The sequence below is a fragment of the Rhinatrema bivittatum genome, chromosome 2 (genome assembly GCF_901001135.1).
Source record: "Rhinatrema bivittatum chromosome 2, aRhiBiv1.1, whole genome shotgun sequence".
Taxonomy (NCBI): Eukaryota; Metazoa; Chordata; class Amphibia; order Gymnophiona; family Rhinatrematidae; genus Rhinatrema; species Rhinatrema bivittatum.
The window spans coordinates 279243539-279264987 of NC_042616.1; the positions used below are offsets into that span (position 1 = coordinate 279243539).

Genomic DNA, 21449 nt, shown 5'->3' on the forward strand with positions numbered 1-21449 from the left:
GGGGGTGTCTGGGAGTTGAGGCTGAAGAGCCAGGATGGGTGAACTGGTAGACTAATTGGTAACACTCATAATTTCATTGCCATGAACATGTTAGAAAAATCTCCTGACTTACATGCATAAAATCCAATTTACAAGGGGTAAATGTGTGTAAATTGCACAGAAAATATCTCCACATGTATATTTTTAAAGTTAGAAGTAAAACTATGTGAATATAGTAGTTGCATGACATTTATCCAGATAAGTTCTGGACTTATCCAGTTAAGTAAAAGCTTTGCTGCGACTTACCCAGATAAGCCTGAAAAGTGCTACTTATCCAGCTAAATCAAATAGATGGATAAGTCTCAATAGAGTTACTTATCCAGAAAAGTAGCACTATTTAAGACAAATCTGGCTATCTCACTTAGCCGAATAAACAGTGCTTTTAAAACTTATCTGGCTAAGTCGGAAATTATCCAGAAAAGTGCAATATGTATTTGTGAGGGTTTTTTTGTTTTTACACATAGCTGCGCAGGTTGCTGGGTACATTTGCGCGTATTTTATATCCTGCAGATACTATAAACTCACAGGGGTAGATTTTCAAAGGGGTACGCGCGTATCCGCGCGTACCCCCCCCCCGAAAACCTATCCCAAACCCCCCCTGCGCGCGCCGAGCCTATTTTGCATAGGCTTGGCGGCGCGCGCAAGCCCCGGGACACGCGTAAGTCCCTGGGCTTTGCAAAGGGGCGTGTCGGGCGGGCGGCACAAATTTCGGGGTGGGGCAGGAGGCATGTCGGGGGCGTGACGCAGGCCTGGGAGCGTGGTCGAGGCCTCCGGACCAGCCGCTGGGTCACGTGATGGCGCGCCAGCAGCCCGCTGGCGTGCGTAGATTTACGCCTGCTTTTGGCAGGCGTAAATCTGCCAACAAAGGTAGGGGGGTTAGATAGGGCTGGGGGGGGTCGGTTAGGTAGGGGAAGGTGAGGGGAGGTGGAAGGAAAGTTCCCTCCGAGGCCGCTCCGATTTCGGAGCGGCCTCGGAGGGAACAGACAGCGCGCGCCGGGCTCAGCGTGCACAGGTTGCACAAATGTGCACCCCCTTGCGCGCACCGACCCCGGATTTTATAAGATATGCGCGGCTATGCACGTATCTTATAAAATCCAGCGTACTTTTGTTCGCGCCTGGTGCACGAACAAAAGTACACGCGCACGTAAATTTATAAAATCTACCCCACAGGTTATAAACTACAGGAGTAGATTTTCATGCGCCCCTATACATGCATATACGGGCATACGCACAGCTGTTTTAAAGTTATCCTCACAATTTCCAAGCCCCAATCTTGTGGAATTCCTTGTCTTTTGATATCTGCAGTGAACATGATACCTGAAAGAAAAAACTCAAAACTGTTTTTTTTCCTTACACATTTAACAATAAGTGTAATGTGATCATGATTTTCATAGATTAATTTCTTATGATCTGGTGTGGCTAATGATCTCTTGTAGAAAGAACTTAGTAGGGTCAACTGAGTTCATTTTAGAATTATTTAATTATGTAGTGTGTATTTGTATCAAAACAAAATGAAAAAGGGGGGAAAAGCAAAATACAGTTATAAATCAGTGTGGTCAGCAGTGCAGAACAATCTTAAATCAATAGAATCAGTAGTGCAGATTAAATATAAATTTGTATTAAAGATGTCAGCAAGCCTGTCGTCGTGTGCAGCAAAGCTGAACTGCCTGGTCAGTTCAATCATTCACCTCATCCAGTGCAATTAAAAAAAATTGAGCAATTTTTTTTTAGGATTATTTAGTGTGAAGCATATAAAAAATTTAAACAGTCCTGGTGTTCAGACTCTTGAAAAACAGCAGACATGGCCGGTGTTTTGTTTAACCAAGCTTCATCAGAGGTAGAAACATTCATTCGGAAAATCATCAGCCTGTTATCTATAATGCGCAGAAACCATAAGTCATAAACAATGCTCAAATAATAGTAAAAGAATGTACTTATCTGCAAGCCCAAATCTACCATATATCAGGACGAATGGGTCTCAGCAATTCAAAAGCACAAAACCGAGAGAACACAGACCTCCTTATAGCGTTGATAACAACGTAAACTGTGCGAATGACGAGTATTCACCTGAAAAACAAGGTAATTAGTGACGCACCAACAATGACGTACGAGGCGTATGATCATCTTGAAAAAAATCACTTAAATCACTTTCAAAATTAAGATCTGTGGGAATGACAGATTTCAATTTATAAATCCATCGCTGTTCCGGTCTTAAGTCTGAGATTCACATCACCACCAGGCCACTGAGCAGACAGTTGGTCAATCACACAAAGACGTAAATCATTAAACAGGTGATGCTGTTCATCACAATGGGCAACCAGCGGGGCAATAACACGACAATATGTGAGAGCAGAACAATGCTCAATTTCCTAGTCTTAATCATCTGCATGGCCTTCCCTACATAAACCTTCTTTCAAGGACATTCAATTAAATAGATTACTACTGATGATGTATAGGAGTGACATGATTAAGTTTGATAGTGTGATTTGTAGCACGTACAACAAACACTGACATGTGCATGGATATGTGACAGACTAAACAATCACCACATGGACTGTGGGAACCGTTGATAAAGCCAAACTCAGGGCACATGCATGTTGGAAAATCCGAATGGACCAGCAGGTCTCGCAAATTATTGCCCTGAAATGTTTGTGATGAGTGGTTAGTCTCTAAAAGCATCATGAGTCTGTAAAATATGTCAGTGACATAAAATAGAAGCCCATACTTCATGGTCCTGAGGAGAGAAAGGTAAGACACAAGATGTACTTCTATAGAGTATGGCAAAAATAACCGTTCACGATGGCTATATTTAGCTTTTAAAAAAAAGCCTTCCACATGCTAGCTTTTGGATATCCTCTGTCCAAAATTCCATCACTCTTCCCATGTGCTGCATGCTGAAGTCGTAAAACTTGACTAACCGGCAGGCTTTCTTTTAAAGGGCGTGGATATGCACTGGCAAAATGTAAGAGGGTGTTGGAACTGACAAAGTAGTGGAAAAGCCAAAATTCATCTTATGAACCATGACATCCAGAAACAGTATGGTATATTGTTGCATATTAGCAGTAAATCGAAGAAGACAATTTAAAGAATTGAGCCAGATCAAAAATTCATCAAAAGATGCCACCGTACCCCTCCACAAAACAAAAATATCATCTATCGCTTCCACCCCATGATCCGTGGTCTAAAAAGGATGGTCCTTCAAAAAACGATCTTCAAAAAGGTACCAATATATAGATTAGCTAGATCAGGGGCCATGGTGGCACCCATGGCAGTGCCACAAATCTGATGGTAAAATTGTTTGCCAAAAGCAAAAACATTTTTTGTTAAAGCAATTTCTAATAATTGTACTAAGAAGAAAGTAGGGACTATTATTTGAACATTGTTTATGACTTCTGGTTTCTGCACATTATAGATGACAGCCTGATGATTTTCTGAATGTATATGTTTCTACCTTTGATGAAGCTTGGTTAAGCGAAACATTGGCCGTGTCGGGCATTTTCAAGAGTTTGAACATCAGGATTGTTTGAATTTTTTATATGCTTCAAACTAAATAATCCTAAAAAAAAAAAAAAAAAAAAATTGCACAAATAGTTTCACTGGATGAGGTGAATGATCAAACTGACCGGGCAGTTCAGCTTTGCTGCACACGCCGACAGCTGACACCTTTAATCCAAATTTATATTGGATCTGCACTACTGATTCTATTGATTTAAGATTGTTCTGCACTGCTGACTATACTGATTTATGATTGGATTCTGTGGTTCCCCCCCCCCCCTTTTTTTTTTTTTTAGTTATAATTTGGGTTACCTCTGGCTCTATGTGGTTGTGATTTATCTTCTGCTTATGTGTATGACAGTTTACTATTGTTGAAGTTGTTGAGCGATTGTTTGTTATCTTACTGTGATGATGTTTGGGTTTTTTTTGGGGGGGGGTTATTGTAAAACACTTAGATGTGAGGTATATCAAGTTTAATAATAAAGGGAGAAAGGAGGATGCTGAGAGGAAGAAGAAGAGAGGAGAGAAGCTGGACAGGAGACTAGAGAAAAGGGAAGCTAGGCATTGAGGAAAAGTGGGAAAAGAGTGGAGGACTAAGGACTTGCCAGAGAGAGAGAGAGAGAGGTGGATGCCGAGTGGGGCGAGCAAAGGGTTGCTGTGCCAGAGCTGCTGCTGACCAGCAGGTATGTAAGGGAGAGGGTGCAAGATTGAAGGTTTGTCTACATGTGTGTCTGTGAGAGAGAAAGAGAAAGTTCATCCCCCTTTCCACCCAGTGCCCAACTATGTTAACCTCAGGCCCTGTGAAAAAAATCAATCCTGCCACTGGATGTGCGTTATTTTCCAATCCAGCTACAGTCTACTCCTGGAAAAGGCTCCATTCCATTCAACTAAAAGTATGTACACTAAGCTCAGCTTAAAGTATGTGTGTTATGAACCTCCATGCACACTTTTAGCCAGATTGAGTGCAGGCAATTTTCCAATAGCCCATGGAGCTGCAAAGTACACGAGTGCTGCTAACATAGTGCACTTTACATGGGTTTTCAAAAAGGAAACAACTTGCCTTATTCACTTTGAAAAATGTGCAGCCGCAAGGCATGCAAGCTTATAGATTCCACGTACCTGGCACACGTTATTTGTGCGGGCAGCTGAGCGGGGCAAAACAGAGCACGCAGGTCAGGTCAGTTTACCTGAGGTAAGTGCCTTGGAAAATTGCCTTCAAAGTTTTATGACACTTTTTTTTTTATTTGCAGGGAAAAGAGATTACATCGCTTTGCATTTTCAGCGTACCATTCATTAAAACAGAAGAAAATAAATTGGGTTTGTATTATTCCTTGCTCTCTTTTCGTTTTCAGAGTTTATGAGTCACGGAGGACGTGCACCAACTATGAGTCACGGCTTTACCACTTCCTGTATCCTGGCTTTGAAGCTCACTCAGTGCAAGTTTGCTTCAGGCTATAGAAAATTTCTGATAGCATAATTAATGAATTCTAACGGGTGATTCGCAAGCGTAACAAACATCTCATTTCCATGACTAACCGTAATATGTCAAATGACTACACCATTTCTCCCCTCAACTGCCTTGTCAGATGTGCAGGCCTTATTCACGCTTGATAGTCAGAGAGGCCTCTGTCAGCTTAGACATTTTAGCAGCCCAGTAAAACCTTGTTGAGGAGTCATGATAAATTAAGCCTCACCGGTTAAGAAACATCGACATCCGATCTTCTTTGCAGTAATAACCATAAGAGTTCTTCCTAGAGCAGGGAGGAACGTGCCTGGACGCCACTTGAATTTATGCTTGGTATAGCAGCTGCTCATATAGCTACAGCACAGCCAGTAACCACAGGAAGGAAACCAGTTCCAGCCATGGCCTTCACACAGTCATGGATTTCCATTAATACCACTATCCCCACATAAGTACCCACGCAAGTCTCACAAAACAAATTACCGTTACCTAATCTGGATTAGGCTGGAAGAAGACCAGCAGTCCATCAAGTCCAACCCTCTTCTAATCTCACGAGGTGATACAAAGCAAAGACCTCCCGCCCTAGTCCCCCTACAACTGTGCAGGTCTAATCAGGTTTGTAGATTCGTCAAAACCAAAACAGCTTCAAGGTACACCACAGTCATGGAAGAGCAGTTATAAAAATACAGTTTGTTAATTCTTTTAAAATAGCCAGCACCTATTTGATAAGCCAGAGCAAAACAGGCTACGTACCCCGACAGCATTTCATGCTCGCAGGCCGATGCAATAAGACACCCACAACAAAAACAGGCGCTCATATTGAACGCCCATTTTACTAATGCGCGTGCATCCACATCCCCTGTGCACCCAATGCAATATTTAAATGAGAAAGAAAGTGGAGCGGTACACAAAAAGGTCGCACTAAGGAGAAATGTGCATTTCTTGGTGCTCAAAAGTTTTTTGCATCAGGCGCACGGACATCTAAATTGTAAGTTCCTAACAAAAGTGCATCGTTAACATGAAATTGCGGAAACCTGCAATGTGTCTTGTTTACCAAAAGGAAAGGAATCACACACAATTTTTTAAGGTGTTCTCTAGCTAATCCTCATATTCCGCTCCACTGCTCCCTGTATACATTTTTTGTTCTAACCCCAAATAACTAAATCTTATACTAATCTCTCTAAACAACCCTACCCTACAAGTGGCATATTTATTGCAACACAAAGGACCACAGGGATTTATTTGTTTCTCATGAGCTTGACTGTGAGTAAATTTAACTCCGCCTGAAGAGCTGGAATTCATTTTCTGGCGTAAAAAGATGTGTGTTGGGTGCCCAGCCTTTGGGCGCACTTTCCTGCAATGGGCGGAAAATGAGATGGGCGCTATCCGGTGTGCGTTTGTTAGGGTGCGTCTTTTATTTATTTATTTATTTATTTATTTATTTATTTTTGCATACCGATATTCGTGGTAGCTTCACACCGGTTTACATCAAATGTACAGAGTATAACAAATAAAACAAATATAAAAACATTCATAAAATAACCATTAACAACTACATGAAATATCGAAACTAATCTAAAATGGCATAAAAGAAAAAAAAACAATACATCATAAAAAACATAATAAAATATAATTACAACAAGTTAAAAACTAAACTAAAAAGAAACATAGTGCCTTCATCTTTTAGATGTGCTAATCTCCTTGCTGCATCAGATACTATTATTACGTGCCCAAAACGCATGGCCAACCGTGAGTAAAACCGTGTGCTGGGCTGGGCGCATCTTTATCGCATCGTCCTGCCTGCGCTTTCTCTCAAAGGGCAAACTGTTCGCAGTACACAGACCTACTCCGGAGTTCCTCCAGATTCTCCGGGGAATCTCTGGTGGACTTCCCCAGTAGATCTGTGTAAAATAAAAAAAAATTACAGTCAAAGGAGAACAGACAGAAATCCTAGACTTCAAATTGTTCACACATTCCTAGTTCTAGTTTAGTTAAGACACTTCCCTACAGAGGTGACTGAATGTGCGTCTGAATCCCTGGAACCTTCAAATACTCTCTCTTTTTGCACAGCTGAACAATAAGCAAAAATGAATGAATAGGTTGAGCACTTGTCAAACAGTCATGATCCAACAAGGGGCCCCATCGTTAGCCCCCCAATCTTTACTACAACCAAGTTCGGATTCTTTAAAATCTGTAGCAAGTTTATAATCAAGAATACAGCTGGTTTAGAGTTGCTATCCTGTGACTCACTCTGATGCAATTGCTCTGCTTCTCATTTCTTATGCATTATTTTTGCATATGTTTTAAAATATAGTCCTCTATTTACTGCAGTTTCATATGTATTTATTTAGGCCCTGTATTTTCTCCTCTCTTGTCAAGCTCAGCTGGAACCAGTGCTGGGATTCTGGTGCCATCAGCCTTCGTTCACAACCACCAGGGGATTTCCCCCTATTTTTAAAAGACCCTTATCCTCCCACTGCTCTTAGCATGGTCTTTGCAGCAGTGGTCCCAAATCCAGCCATCAGGTGTCACCCTTATTGATGATCTTGACTTGCTTCCCTTTCCCGGGGCAGTGAAGGCTACCTCTACAGCATCCCCAGTCCTGGCTGACCGGAGATATAAAAGAATTGATTCGGAAATGAAGTCGAGAACCTTCTGAGTGAGAGTGCACAGCACTTGCAACTGGGCTGAGCCTGCAGTTCCATATTTCTAATTTAACAGGCAGTGGTGAGGGGAGGTGGGAAAGGGAGGGCAAAGCGAAAGCAAATAAGAAAGAGGCGCAACAAAAGCAAACCAGCAAACACATCAGGTTTGCATGGAGTTTAATACACTCCCCCATAGTGAACCACTCCTAGAGCCCTGGAAATCCATTCAGATTGTGTTATGTAACAGCACACAAAATCAGTACAAAATATAGATAACAACAATCATATGCTCTAGAACAGTAATGTCAATAACAATTCCAAACGTGCATTGTGTTTCAGAAGCTATAGAAGTAATGCTAAAATGTGACAGGCTGAAACAACCTTTCCTGGTCATAATCGTTCCAAGGGCTGACATGTTTTATACTTTCCTGGGAAGTGAGAATGTGCTGCTTACTCTTTAATAAAATACCCCTCCCCCCGAGGTTAATTCTGAGTTATTTTTCTTTAATCAAGAGGAAGTACAGCTCAGCTTAGAACATACAGATTGGGTTGATTCATTCAATTTGAGGTCAGAAAGGAGGCTGTGGTGTATAGGTATTTGGAAAGATCAGCAAATGGGGGAAAAAATGGGATTCAAAGCTTGAGCAAAGGTTGCACGGTAATGATGAGTATATAATGAGGCATCTGGGACCAGGCTTGTTCTCAGCTGCAGGATGAATTATTAGCCTCATTACAAAATGCATGAATTTCATTTTCCCTTTGCCAACATGCAAAGTCACTCTGATGCCATTCCTCTATACAAAAAAAAAAAGACAAGGAAACCAGGGTGAGCATGAGCAGGGTGCAATGTCACTACAAGATAAGGGCATGAAACCAATATGGCTGCTCACCCTTTGTTCCTAGCATCTCTCATTTTCACGGTGTCTGAAACAGTTGATTTTGCAGCATAGGACTCACGAAGGCAAACCCCAGCATTTTGCAGCCGATAAAGTACATCAGTACCAAAGTCTTGCAACACACATGGCACGTCAATCTCAGGAACAGAAATGTTAACAAAAGAAAGGGATGCCAAGACACGCACAGGTAAAAGTACAAATACAATGGTGGTGTTTAGGAGGAAGTGTACAACAGCTGAGGTCTCTGGATCTGAAGGAACACTGCCCAGCCATTGTGGTCATTTATTATTAGTTGAAGCTCTCTTTTGATTGGAGCGGCTAAGGCGATCCTTGGAGGTTAGCAGTTTCGGGCAGGACCGCTATTCTTATTTATTTATTTGTCGCCTGGGGACAAGCTCTATGCGACTTACAGCACATGCAGTCATGGTTATTTAAAAAGACCTACAGTATAGATGCATGAAAATAACTGCAGTGCTTTTACCTCTTATTTGTTTTATCTTTTATCTGTTACTTTTATTGTTAATAACCTGTGCTAAGACTGTTTTTTTGTTTTATGCCTTTTAATGTTATTATAAAAATGATGTATTTATTTTCTTAAGGTTTGTAAACCGTTGTGAAAGTGGCAACTAAACGACGGTCAATAAAACCTGTTCAATAAAATAAATAAATAATAAATACATCAAAACGGCAAAAAACAGGATTCGCAAAACAATTAAAAATAGGCTAAAAGAATGAAAAATACCTTAAAAACAACAACAACAACAGGTCAATGCACTGATTAAACCACCTGAAAGATGATAATGTATCAAGCACTGTCAATCTAAGAAAGCCTGACGATAAAGAAAAGTCTTTAACATGGTCTTGAATGTTTTTGTGTAAGCTGTAAGGCGCAAATCTACCAGCAAGGAATTCCAAAAGATAGGAAGAGCCACCAAGAATGCTCTCTTTCAGGTTTCAACCAGACGTGCCACATGCATAGTTGGAATGTCGATAAGACCTCCGTGATAAGAGCGTAAAGCAGAGGAGAGACTGTACAATCGCAACATAGCATTTGCCCAAAGTCGCCATTTGATATTTCACCTGGAATGCCACAGGCGACCAGTGACGATCAGCCAAATTTGGGGAAATATGATCACGAATGCCTCTTCCTGATATCAATCGAACGGCAGTATTATGGACAGCCTGCAGAGCCTTTAAAGCATAGTCTGGTAGACCAATACAAACAGAGTTGCTAATGCATATCCTGATGCTCCTGTGATGATATTTAAAAGGGGGGGGGGGTTCTGGGCAGATCACTACCCATCCCCTCACCGCCTATCAAGGTGGATCATATTAAAAAAAAGTTTAAATATTGCTCCAAGGGTCACATGGCGATGCCCCGTCCTCCTCCTTTCAAAAAAAAAAAAAAAGCATCCCCAGTTCACATCATTGCGCATTTTTCATGGGCTTCTCATAATATTTTTTTTGCTGAATTTTTCCGTGATAAAAATATTACAGGGAAGCAGCCATGATATTTTCCTGGGAAGGGGCCACTTATCGTGGGAACACCCTTATGATATTTTGCCACTCTGGCGGTAAAATATGGTGGCACAATAAATGACCCCTGAGATTTTTATACTTCAAAAAACTCTCCAAAGCCTCCACTCTGCCTGTGAGAAATTTATTTTCTTTAATTAAAGTAGTAGTGGTCCCTCAACAATGAAGAATAATTTGGAGGTCAATACACTTATCTGAAATGTGGGTAGATTCAGCTCACTCGTTTGTTCTTGAAACTTAGCAGCCACTTGAGGTGAGTACAAAGCTGGCTAACACATCCTTCCAAAATCCCCTCCATTCTTGATAAAGAAAATGCCAAGTCTACCAAGGTTACTGACTTTGCTGGAAGAGGGGTTTGGGGCTTCCCTGGTGCCGGCAGCAGAACTAGCGCTGGGATCTCAAGCCTGAGAGAGAGAGCTTCGACTAACCCTCTCAATGGCTGCAGCCTCTTCCAGGTTGCTCCAGTGTTGCACCCCAGGTTTAGAATCCCCTAGGACCCAACTCATTAAGCAATCCATTTAGTTCCTAAGCCGGAGATGAACTACCAGCCTCATTGGCAACAACTCGTCGGCTGGAGCATCATTCCTTGCTCTCTCAAACATAAAAACCCCTCAGACAGCAGAGGTATCTCGCTCACCTCAGGGCTAAGAATGACACTGGCTCCAGCCGGAGACACTAATGTGCCTCCTCCTCTTCTGTCGGTCTCATTTGCCCTATCTCAGCAATTGAAGGAAAGTATCCACGAGTCCAAAGAAGCTTCCCCAGCAGCAGATATCGCACCTGGAACCATTCCCATTTTAGCCTTATGCTTCCTACCCATTAAGAGATGAAACCAAGGTAAAATTATCTAAGAAATCAGTAGTCCTCACAGATCCTTCTCAGTTGTTGCCATCTTGGATCCTGTTCTCCCCCTTTCTAACCATCATCTGACATCTTTTACACTTAACCACCCTTCTCCTTAGTCTTGTCCAGTCACCATCAACACAATACTGACTCTCCAGGCTATTGACTCTTGTCTCCTCTCAACTAATATTTCATCTCCTTTCTCTTCCACAACCTTGACAGTCTGTTAACAAGACAGTTTTTTCCTATAACACCATACTCTCCTCTGCCTTGGATACTCTTGCCCCATTCCTCCCCTGCACTATAAAACATACTAATCTCCAACTTTAGCTCTCTTGCCAGAGTTTGTTTTCTGCATTTCTGAAGCTATTGTACAGATTGCCTCTGGCTAAAATCCCATTCCTATGCCAACTTCAAACATTTTAAATTCATGCTCACCTCCTTCCAGCTATTCTTTATCCACTTTAAGATGGGTTTTGCCCTCTCTGTTCCAAAGAGACAGCACTTACCAAAGCTTCCAGTGACCACCTCATGGCCAAGGCCCTATACTTGATAATCTCCTTGACTTATTTCTGCTTTCAGCACCATTAATCACCATCTACTGTATTCCTTGACATTCTGCACTCACTTGGATTTGAGAGACTGTTCTATCCTAGTACTCTTCTTGCTTCTCCCATCACTTTTTTAAAAGGAAAATGGCTGGCTGAAAATCATCCTCCCTTAATCCAGTTAAAAGTAAGTACCAGATTTTATAATGTGCAAACTTCCAGTTGAATTGAAGGGAGGTGTTCCTGACAGCGTGCTGTGGGAAGGATCAGAAAATAATGCATGTGTTGAGATCTACAGCCCATGAGTAGGCCTCGCAAGCTGCGGCACTCACCCCTGACACCTGTCAGTTTCAGTTTCAACACAGCTGGAAGCCACTGGAGTCAGCCTCCCATGCTGCCTTATCTTTCCGGTTGACCCAAACGCAGCCCAGCCTCAGCGCAGCAGGAATGCCGCTGGACCCAGCATCCTACACCTCCATTCCACCACGATTCAGCCTTCCCACAGGCGTGCGCGCAGTGGCGGGAAGCCCTGAGTGATGCCTCCGGATGATGTCAGTCACTTGGACTATTTAAGCCAAGGCCCTGCAGCAGTTCCTCACCTCAGCAATAGGTCTCCTGCTTTGTAGTGCATGTTGCCAGCGTTCCAGAATTCCTGTGTCTTCAGCTTGCCTTCTCCTGCCGTGCCTTATGTTCTCTAGCTTTGCCTTTTCCAGCCTCGTCATTGCCTTGTTTTGCTCCCCTCATCTTCTCTTGCTTCTTTTGTCCAAACTGCCTTGCCCAGCATTATCTTGTTCATCTCTTCCAGTATCTTCAGTATTCTTCCTCCCTTGGCTTGACTATCCAGATCTTGACCTTGTGCCTGGACCTGATCTTGTCTGTTTACAGCCTGCCCCCACCTTGGCCTGTCTCTGACTCCATCTGCCCACTGCCTGACCTTACCCTGGTGTGCTTTTAGGACTCTTGCTCTTGTCTCTGCCCTAGGGACGTGCCTAAGACCTGCCAGCTGCCAGAACCCAAGGGTTCAACCTGCAGGGGAGGTGGCTTATATAAGTGAAGCTCACGTTTGTCCTGCTACAGGGCGCATTTGCCAGCTGCTGGCATAAATCTCATAGGTTTGACTATGAGGCTGCATCAACTACGCTGTAGCACCAAGGACTCATGCCAACCTTTACAGAACATAAATTTGAAAATATAATCTATTCGTGTTATTTTTCTAAGAAATGTTACCTGCAGAAAAAGCAGGTGCAAATGTCTGTAAGTAATTTATACCATGGCCAATGTAGGTGCATGATTTGAAGGTACAAATTGTCCCTTTAGAGTCTACTCTAGTGGATCCTCCTCCACTGCTATCCTATCAGTCAGTATGCCTGATGGCTCTGTTCTGGGCCCTCATCTCTACACTCATTTCCTTGGTGATCTCATCTCCTATGGCTTTCAGTAACATCTATATGCCGATGACTCCCACATCTACCTCTTCTGTACCAGAAATTTCACCAAGAAATCAGGTCCAAATTTCAGCTTGCTTGTTTGAGTTTGCTGCCTGGATGTATCAGTAACAACTGAAACTAAATATGGCCAAGACTGAACTTCGTACTCTCCCCAAAACAATTCCCCTACCCTTTATTTTTGCATTTCTACAGATAACACTGTCCTTCTCTTGGCCGCCAAAGCTCACAACCTTGGTTATCTTCGCATCCTCCCTCTCATTTTCTGCACACATTCAAAACACTGCTAAAACATGCCATCATCATCAAAATACATTCCTGCCTTTTCGACCACCATATCAAACCCTTATCCAGCATCTCATCACCTTCCGCTTTTGACTATTGGAACCTGTTCCGCAGAAGTCTCCCACTGAACCATCTCTCACCACAGCCTATTCATAATTCAGCTGAAAGTATTTTCCATCAATGTCATTATATCCATAAAAGCTCCTCTTCTTAAATCACATTGGATCACCATCCACTTCTGCATATAGTTCAAGGTTCTTGTAATAACCTACAAGTACTTTCATTCTGCAGCTCATTACCTCTCCTCTTTCATCCTCCCTACATTTATTTATTTATTTATTTATAATTTTTATTATATTATATTATATATATATATATATATATATATAAAATTATAAATTTTATATACCGACATTCTTACATTCATACATGCCTCTTCCTGAACTCCATTCATTAGACACATTGCTTTTCTCTATGCCATCTTCTTCCATCGCCAATTCCCAGCTTCATACTTTCCACTTTACTGTACCAAATGCCTGGAACAGCTTTCCTACATTGTTGCACCATACACCCTCTCTGGCTATTTTCTAACCGCATCTAAAATCCCACATTTCTGAGGCTGCCTTTAAATCCTAAAAGTGTTCCTCCTTAAATCATAGTCTTGTTTTTAACCAGCTTCTATAACAATTAATATCCTGAAACCTTTTAATTGTCCTGTGTGTTGACCCATTTGTAAACTCCATGAGCAGCAACAGTCTCTTATGTGTGTCTGTGCAGCACCGTGGACTTCTTGTAGTGCTATAGAAACATTTAATATTAGTAGGTTTCCATCACACAAGCTATGACTAATTAAGCACCTCTTAAGGTAGATTGTAAAAATTATGAGGCAACTGAGAGAATTATTATTTATTTATTTTTATATACCGACGTTGAAAAATATATTACATCGGTTTACATGACAAATAAAACATTCAATAGAAAAGCAAAACAGGAATCGAAAAAAACATTATAAAACAATAAAACATGATAAAATCATAAAGTACAAATCTGTAATAACAAACAGCTCATATATCATCTTGCACTATAAAACTCATGAATTAAGAATGAAATTAAATATTACACACTAAAAGAAAGTGCATAAAAATTCATAAAATATTAATAATCAGGTAAAATATAAAAATGAATTAAAAAAGGTAAAATTGATATGATGCTAGGTGAAGGTTTGTTGGAAAAGCCAAGTTTTGATACCTTTTTAAAATATTTAGGTATTAGATTATGTTCTAAGTTCTTGAGGCAAAAAATTCCAGAGTTGTGGACCAGCGATAGACAAAGCTCTTTGCCTAACGGAGCTGAGGTGGACTGATTTTGGAGAAGGGATGGGTAAAGATCCATTGCTGGCAGATCTTGTGTTTCTGTGTGGTGTATGGAAGTGAAGTAATGCGGTGTGCCATTCCATTTTTTCATTGTATAACGTTTTATGGATTAAAGATAATGTTTTATATTGAGAACGGTAAGTAATAGGGAGCCAGTGTAAATTTTTTAAAACTGGGGTTATGTGCTCGGAAAATTTAGTGTTTGTGAGGATTCTGGCTGCTGAATTTTGTAACAACTGGAGGGGTCTTGTGGTGGATGCTGGGAGACCTAAAAGAAGCGCATTACAATAATCTCTTTTTGAAAATAGTAGTGCTCATGAGGACCAGGTCCCTGAACTTATTATACACCACAAGCTCCCAGGAACCCAATCCCTGAAATTATTATATGGCAGAAGCTCCCAGGAACCCAATCCCTGAACTTATTATATGGCAGGAGCTCCCAGGAACCCAATCCCTGCAATTATTTTACAGCAGGAGCTCATGGAGACCAGGTCCCTGCACTTATTATACACCACGAGTTCCCAGGAACCCAGTCCCTGCATATTATTCAGCAGGAGCGCCCGGGAACCCATTCCCTGCATATTATACAGCAAGAGCGCCCAGGAATCCAGTCCCTGCACTTATTATTCAGCAGGAATTCCTAGGAACCCACGTCCTTGCATTTATTGTCCAGCAGGATCTCCCAGGAACCCACTTTAAGCAGTCGATAATGGAACATGAGGTGAAATATAGTCCATAAAACTTCTCCAAATCGCTTGGGTTTTAGTGAAACTCAATGTTGAGTTTGATACCAAAACACTTGCCTTTCATGAAATATAATTAACATATTTCAGCACATATATCCATGCTGACTGTATATAAAAGAAACTTCCATACACCCCACTCCTTCTGCTGCACTGTGGACAAGGCAACAGGAAAAGAAGCTATAAACTTAAGACCCCACTTCCAGGGAGACTGAGCAGGCTGCGAGGACCTCGACCTCTGAAGAATGGCCCATTATAATAGCCAGGACCACAGCCCTCAGGTTTTAGAGACCAGAGGGACAATGAGGCTTCAAAGGCTGCTGGAAACCAACCCAGCAAGAGGAAGCACACAAACCCATTTTTTGTCCTAGAGGAGATCTTGGTGGCAGAAGTGATCTTACATTATCCATAGGTCTATAGAGAGTACTCTAGTACCAATGACAGTGCTACCAAATAGCTAATATGGAACCAAATTCATACTGTTAATGGCACTTGAGTAACGTCAAGGGAAGTGGAAGAACAAAATTCATGTGGAGAGATGAGAGGACAAGTGGTCTTTAAGCATGCCAGTAACAGGAAGCATGACAGAGGTTCTTGGGAATGGTTTGCCCTTTTCCCTGAAACTTGTGCCCGTAAAGAAGCTGATTGCAATGTCACTAGAATTAGGGATATGATAAATGTCTTTATCATATCTCTCCATCTTGCCTTTCCTCTATCGTTATACATGTTTACATCTTTAAGTCTATCCCCCATATGCTTAAGTTTAGAATGAAGACCACTGACCACTTTAGTAGCCACCCTTTGGAGAGAGGGTATTACTAAAATGGTCTCAGTATGGTGTTTTACAAAAACCTCTTCAACAAGAGTCCAGAATATTGTTTTCCTCCAAATAAGCTGTAATTTGCCCAGTTAACAACTTTTTCTACCATCTTTGCCAAAAAAGATGTAGAATCCATTATAGTTAGAACACACTAGCCCATCTAAAGATGCCATCTTCAAAATTGGTGTAGCCACTGATTTGACTTATTCAATTTATCAGGCAGCCTAACTTCTTCCAACAGGGTATGCACGATTTGCTTCAGATATTCAACACCAGAAACAGCAACTAAATATCCCCTTTTAGAGCAGTAGAAATTTGAGAAACACATGGAATTAGGCTGCTGTTCGCCAACTGAAGGCCAAAACTCTAGGGTGAATTGACATCAGAGTATATGAGCCTTATTTGCAGCCTGAGCCATTTACACTGTACACATTAAATCCTCAGCTACTGAAGTAAACACCAGGCAGAATTACATTAATATCATGGAAAATGTCTCCCTCTGCAGGTGAAAAGCAAAAATACAGCCCTACAACAAATATGTGTAGAGATCCGTCACATCAAGTATTTGTACAGTATGCTTCACTTTTAATCCAAGTGATCATCTGTGAAACCACATTTTAACACCGCTAAGAGAACACTTTATAAACCACTCTACAAAGGATGCCTTTTTTTTCCCCCAAAGTATTTTTCCACCAAAAGTATTTTTCCACCAAAAGTCTGTAAATTTTAAGGCCAGGTTCACTAATTGCTGCACTCCTGGCTAACCTGCTCTGAAAGGCACCAGTGTATCCAAAGCTGCCAAAGGAGAGCATTTGGTGAGAGGGACATTTTTCAATCGCACTATGACACCCCAACCTCCTCTGTCTCTCTCCTTCAGGAGAAGAAAAACACTTGAAAACCCCTTTACACACACATATCCATAACATGGGACTTTTATTCCCCTCAAGACCTGTGAGCAAGCACTTAAAGAGACAAATAATATCAACCCTAGAGATAAAAAAATAAATACAAACAATCATAAATGTAGGTTGACATAAAATGGCACATTTCTTAAACGCCGGAATACATTTTCTTAGAAGACATTCAACTCTCCCATTATTGTAAGGGAATCTTCGGAGGCTGTGATACCTTTTCAAGCAGGACTTCTCAACCCAATCCTCAGGACATGCCCAGTCAGTCAGGTTTCAGAGGTACCCCATGAATATGCATGAGACAGATTTGCATGCACTGCCTCCGCGGTGTGCAAATCTCTCTCATCCGCATTTATTGTGGATATACTGAAAACCAGATTGGCTGAGTGTGTCCTGAGGACTGGGTTGAGATCCCCTGTTTTAAAGGACTCACAACAAAGAAGTATCATAACCTAAAAGTATACCAGTTTCTTCCAGTTGAGCTCTCCATCATAACTGTCATGAAGAAATCATAGTTTACTATATGCGATAAAAGGATGCAGGTATTTACCATGTGTGATATGTTATGAAAAAATGAGAATTTCTGAATCAAATAACTGTACGGAGTGGCAGCTGCTATCCTTAAGAGAAAATTGGGGTAACCTGCTGGTTATCTTCTGCAGCAGGTACAATGTCCCCATTTCTTTTCCTATTTGCATACCTTTGTCTTTATCCTACCTGAAGTCACTTCACCCTCCGTTGCCTCAGATGCAAACTTTAGGGCTCATTTACTAAGCATTTTTTCTATAGACACAGAATGGGAGAAAAGCTTTAGTAAATCAGGCTCTGGCAGGCCCTATCCTCCCCCACTCTCCCTCCTGTCCCCCCCTTTACCCCCCCCCCCCCCCCACGATGGCCCATAGGGCTGAAGAGTAGCCGACTGCCACTGCAGCTCAGATACAACCCACGGGGCTGAGGAACTCACTAGCCTCCTGTCCGTGCCACCCAAGGCCGGGGGTCTGAAAAAGCAAATGCTGCTGCTGCTGCTCCACGCAGCCTGTGGGAATGAAGAGTCGATGCCCGACTTCTCTCCTGCTGCTGGGGCACAAGAATCTTGGGAATGGATGTGGGATGAGAGAAATGGAATCGGAGGTCTGCATGTGAGGAAGTTAAGGGATTTGAGAGGTCTGTGGGAGCGGGCGAGCAGGCAGAAATGAAATCTGGGGGGGGTGGGGGGGGGGAGTAGGTTACTGGATCATATTTGAGGTCAGGGGAAATTAATCTGGACGGCTGGAGGGAGGGCAGTGGCATGCAGTAGGCCTTCTAAGGAAATCAATTAATCCCTAAGAGGCTTAATCCTTAGCAATGCACTCCAACACCATAGCTGAAGTGCAGGTGTGCTAACAAATGAAGAGAGAATGTGTGGCCTCCAGCAGGGCCAGCCAGTGGACACCCATAGGCAATGGGAGGCGCCCCCCCCCCCCCCCCCCCACCAAATAACCACTGTCCAGACTGTCCCCTCTCCTGGCATCTCCCCCTTGGAGTTGCTGATGCTGACCCCCCATGCTGACTGCAGTAATTTGAGCAAAGAAATTCAGCACAGGGCCTGCAAGCTCTCCCCCCAGCTCCTCTCAGACGGGTTTCCTGTTACCATGGAAACCTGCATGAGGGGCAGGGCACCAAACTTATTTGCTCAAGTTTCTGCAGGGCCGGTGCCAGCATGAAGGGCAGAAGTGCTGCGTATGAAAATTTGGCACCAAAAGGCAACTGCCTAGGTTGCCTCTGCCTAAATCCAGGCCTGGGACAGAGAAGCCATTGCCAGCAAGATGAGGAGGGACGGGAGAAAGCGGCTGTTGCACGAAGCAACATCTTTGCTTCTGTCCTCCCAGCACCCGCTGTGCTATATCCTCCTACCAGCAGGAGGAGTCGGTGACCAGCGCTTCTTATCTGCTGCTGCCTCCTCCTTTATAAGCTTCCTTCTGAAATCCCAACTGTGTGAGACCACAGGACCCTGCACGGTGCTGACTTTTAACGAGGAAGCTGGCAGAGGAGGAAGCTGTAGCAGGTAAGAAGCACTCATTCTGGCAAACTCCTGGTGACTTGAAGAGATCACAGTACAGAGAAGAGGCCAGAAGACTGCACGGGGGTGGGGGAGGAGCAGAAAACTGATGAATGTGCTGGGCACAGGGAGGTAAGAAAATGGATAATTGCACCAGGGAATGGAAAGAGAAGAACAGATAAATCGGCTGAGGGGGATGGAGGTTACGGAGAAGAAAATTAACAATTGCACCAGGGTTGGGGGAAAGGGATGCGAATGGATGACTAGTGGGCAGGGGAGATGAAGAAGAAAAATTCATTATTACAGCAGTGGGGAAGGGGGAGAGATGATTGCCCTAGGGGTCGGGGGCGAGGCAAAGAAAGGAAAGGTAATTATGCCAGTGGAGGGATAGTGGAGTGGGAGGGAAGGGAGGGTGATTGTACCATGGGTTGCATTTACCGACCCACCTACTGGAGAAGATACAGAGAAGGGCTACCAAAATGACAAGGGGAATGGAACAGCTCCCCTATGAGGAAAGACTAAAGAGGTTAGGGCTGTTCAGCTTGGAGAAGAGGTGGCTGAGGGGGGATATGATAGAGGTGTTTAAAATCATGAGAGGTCTAGAATGGGTAGATGTGAATCGGTTATTTACTCTTTCAGATAATAGAAAGACTAGGGGTTACTCCATGAAGTTAGAATGTAGCACATTTAAAACTAATCGGAGAAAGTTCTTTTTTACTCAACGCACAATTAAACTCTGGAATTTGTTGCCAGAGGATGTGGTTAAGAGCAGTTAGTGTAGCTGTGTTTAAAAAAGGATTGGATAAGTTCTTGGAGAAGTCCATTACCTGCTATTAATTAAGTTGACTTAGAAAATAGCCACTGCTATTACTAGCAATGGTAACATGGAATAGACTTAGTTTTTGGGTACTTACCAGGTTCTTATGGCCTGGATTGGCCACTGTTGGAAACAGGAAGCTGGGCTTGATGGACCCTTGGTCTGACCCAGTATGGCATGTTCTTATGTTCTTACTGTGAATTTCACCATACACCACTGGGGGAAGGACATTGGAATCTGAGGTGGGGGAGAATGGAATCTGATCTCTGCCTGGGGAGGGAGTGTTATGGGGTAGATTACTCCAGTCCTTGGGTGCCACAAACAGGTCTGGTTTTCAGATTACCCACAGTGAACAAGCATGAAGTATATTTCCATTAACTGCCTCCACTGTATGCAAATCTATGTCATGCAAATTCCTTGTGGATCTCCTGAAAACCAGACATGTTTGTGGCATTCAAGGATGGGAGCTGACCACCCTGGGTTAGATAATCAAATTACCTATGGTTTGGTAACTCCAGTGGGTACTTTTTACCTGTAGGGTTTGCTGCAATAATCCAACCAAAACAAAATTATTGCTCCCCCCTCAGAAAGTACCTGCACAAATTTACAGCTTTTTGGTGCAGGTACCTTTTTTTTTTTTTTAAGGAAAACTCATGCACATAGATGTTGGGTCAGACCAAGGTCCATCAAGCCAAGCATCCTATTTTCAACAGTGGCCAATCCAGGATACAAGTACCTGGCAAGTGCCCAAACATTAACTAGAACCGAAACTACTAATGGCATTTTACTGACTCACCTTTGTCTACATGTTTATTAGTCTTTCTGCGATGGTCTTATCTTCCCTAAATGCCCCTTTAACCCCCTCAATAATCTAACAGTACATCTAACTTCGACTTCCTCGCAGGCTTCCTGCTTCAGATATTTTAAAATGTTTTTATTTTGAGTTTTTGCTTCTACGGTCAACTTCTGTGAAGGGTTGCCAGCATGTGAGCCCTTCATGCTGTGGTGTAGTGGAAGTAGCCTTGAGGACACACTTGCGAGGCCTACACCAGCAGCTGGTGAACACACCTTGCAGTAGGACAGCCTGGAGCTTCACCTTTATCAGATGCCTCCCCCACAGGTTGAGCCCTTGGGTTCTGGCGGCCAGCAGGACTTAGGCAGGCCCCTAGGGCGGAGAAGATAACTACAGTCCAGAGGCACACCGGGATCAGGCAGGCAGCAGACTAACGACATCAGGAAGAGGCCAAGGTCAGGACAGGCAGCTAATAGAAACGATCTGGTTCAGGCAAGTGGTCAGGCCCAGGTGGCAGGGAATTGTGGTCATGTCTGAACAAGAGGTCAAGATTGGAGAGTCAGGCCAATAGAGGATGGAGACACACAGAAGACACTGGACAAGATGGGTAGGACAGGGCAAAGCTGGGCAAGGAAGACAGGAAAAGAGAAGGCTGGACAAGGCACGGATGGAAGACAAAAGTGGGACGAGGCAAAGCTGGAAGGCAAGGCAAGACGAAGAATTGGAACACAGGACCCAGAAACGTTAGGCAATGATCACT

At 42.8% G+C, this 21449-nt stretch overlaps 2 protein-coding genes across 4 annotated transcripts in view; one reads left to right on the forward strand and one right to left on the reverse strand.

Moving 5' to 3' along the window:
* Positions 1-21449, reverse strand: part of LOC115084556 (cytochrome c oxidase assembly factor 1 homolog) — a 157300-nt gene that overhangs the window by 132577 nt on the left and 3274 nt on the right. The window contains exons 2-3 of one of the 3 annotated variants that reach the window (XM_029589558.1): positions 2056-2106; positions 1295-1913 (exon numbers count right to left, since the gene is read on the reverse strand). The exons of 1 other annotated variant lie outside the window; for it this stretch is intronic. The gene's annotated coding sequence lies outside the window, so the exon portion shown is untranslated. The remainder of the gene's footprint in view (positions 1-1294; positions 1914-2055; positions 2107-21449) is intronic. One more of the 3 variants, XM_029589560.1, reaches the window with a different exon arrangement.
* The window catches only part of BLVRA (biliverdin reductase A), an 87256-nt gene continuing 84875 nt past the window's right edge, over positions 19069-21449 (forward strand). The window contains exon 1 of the mRNA XM_029589554.1: positions 19069-19085. The gene's annotated coding sequence lies outside the window, so the exon portion shown is untranslated. The remainder of the gene's footprint in view (positions 19086-21449) is intronic.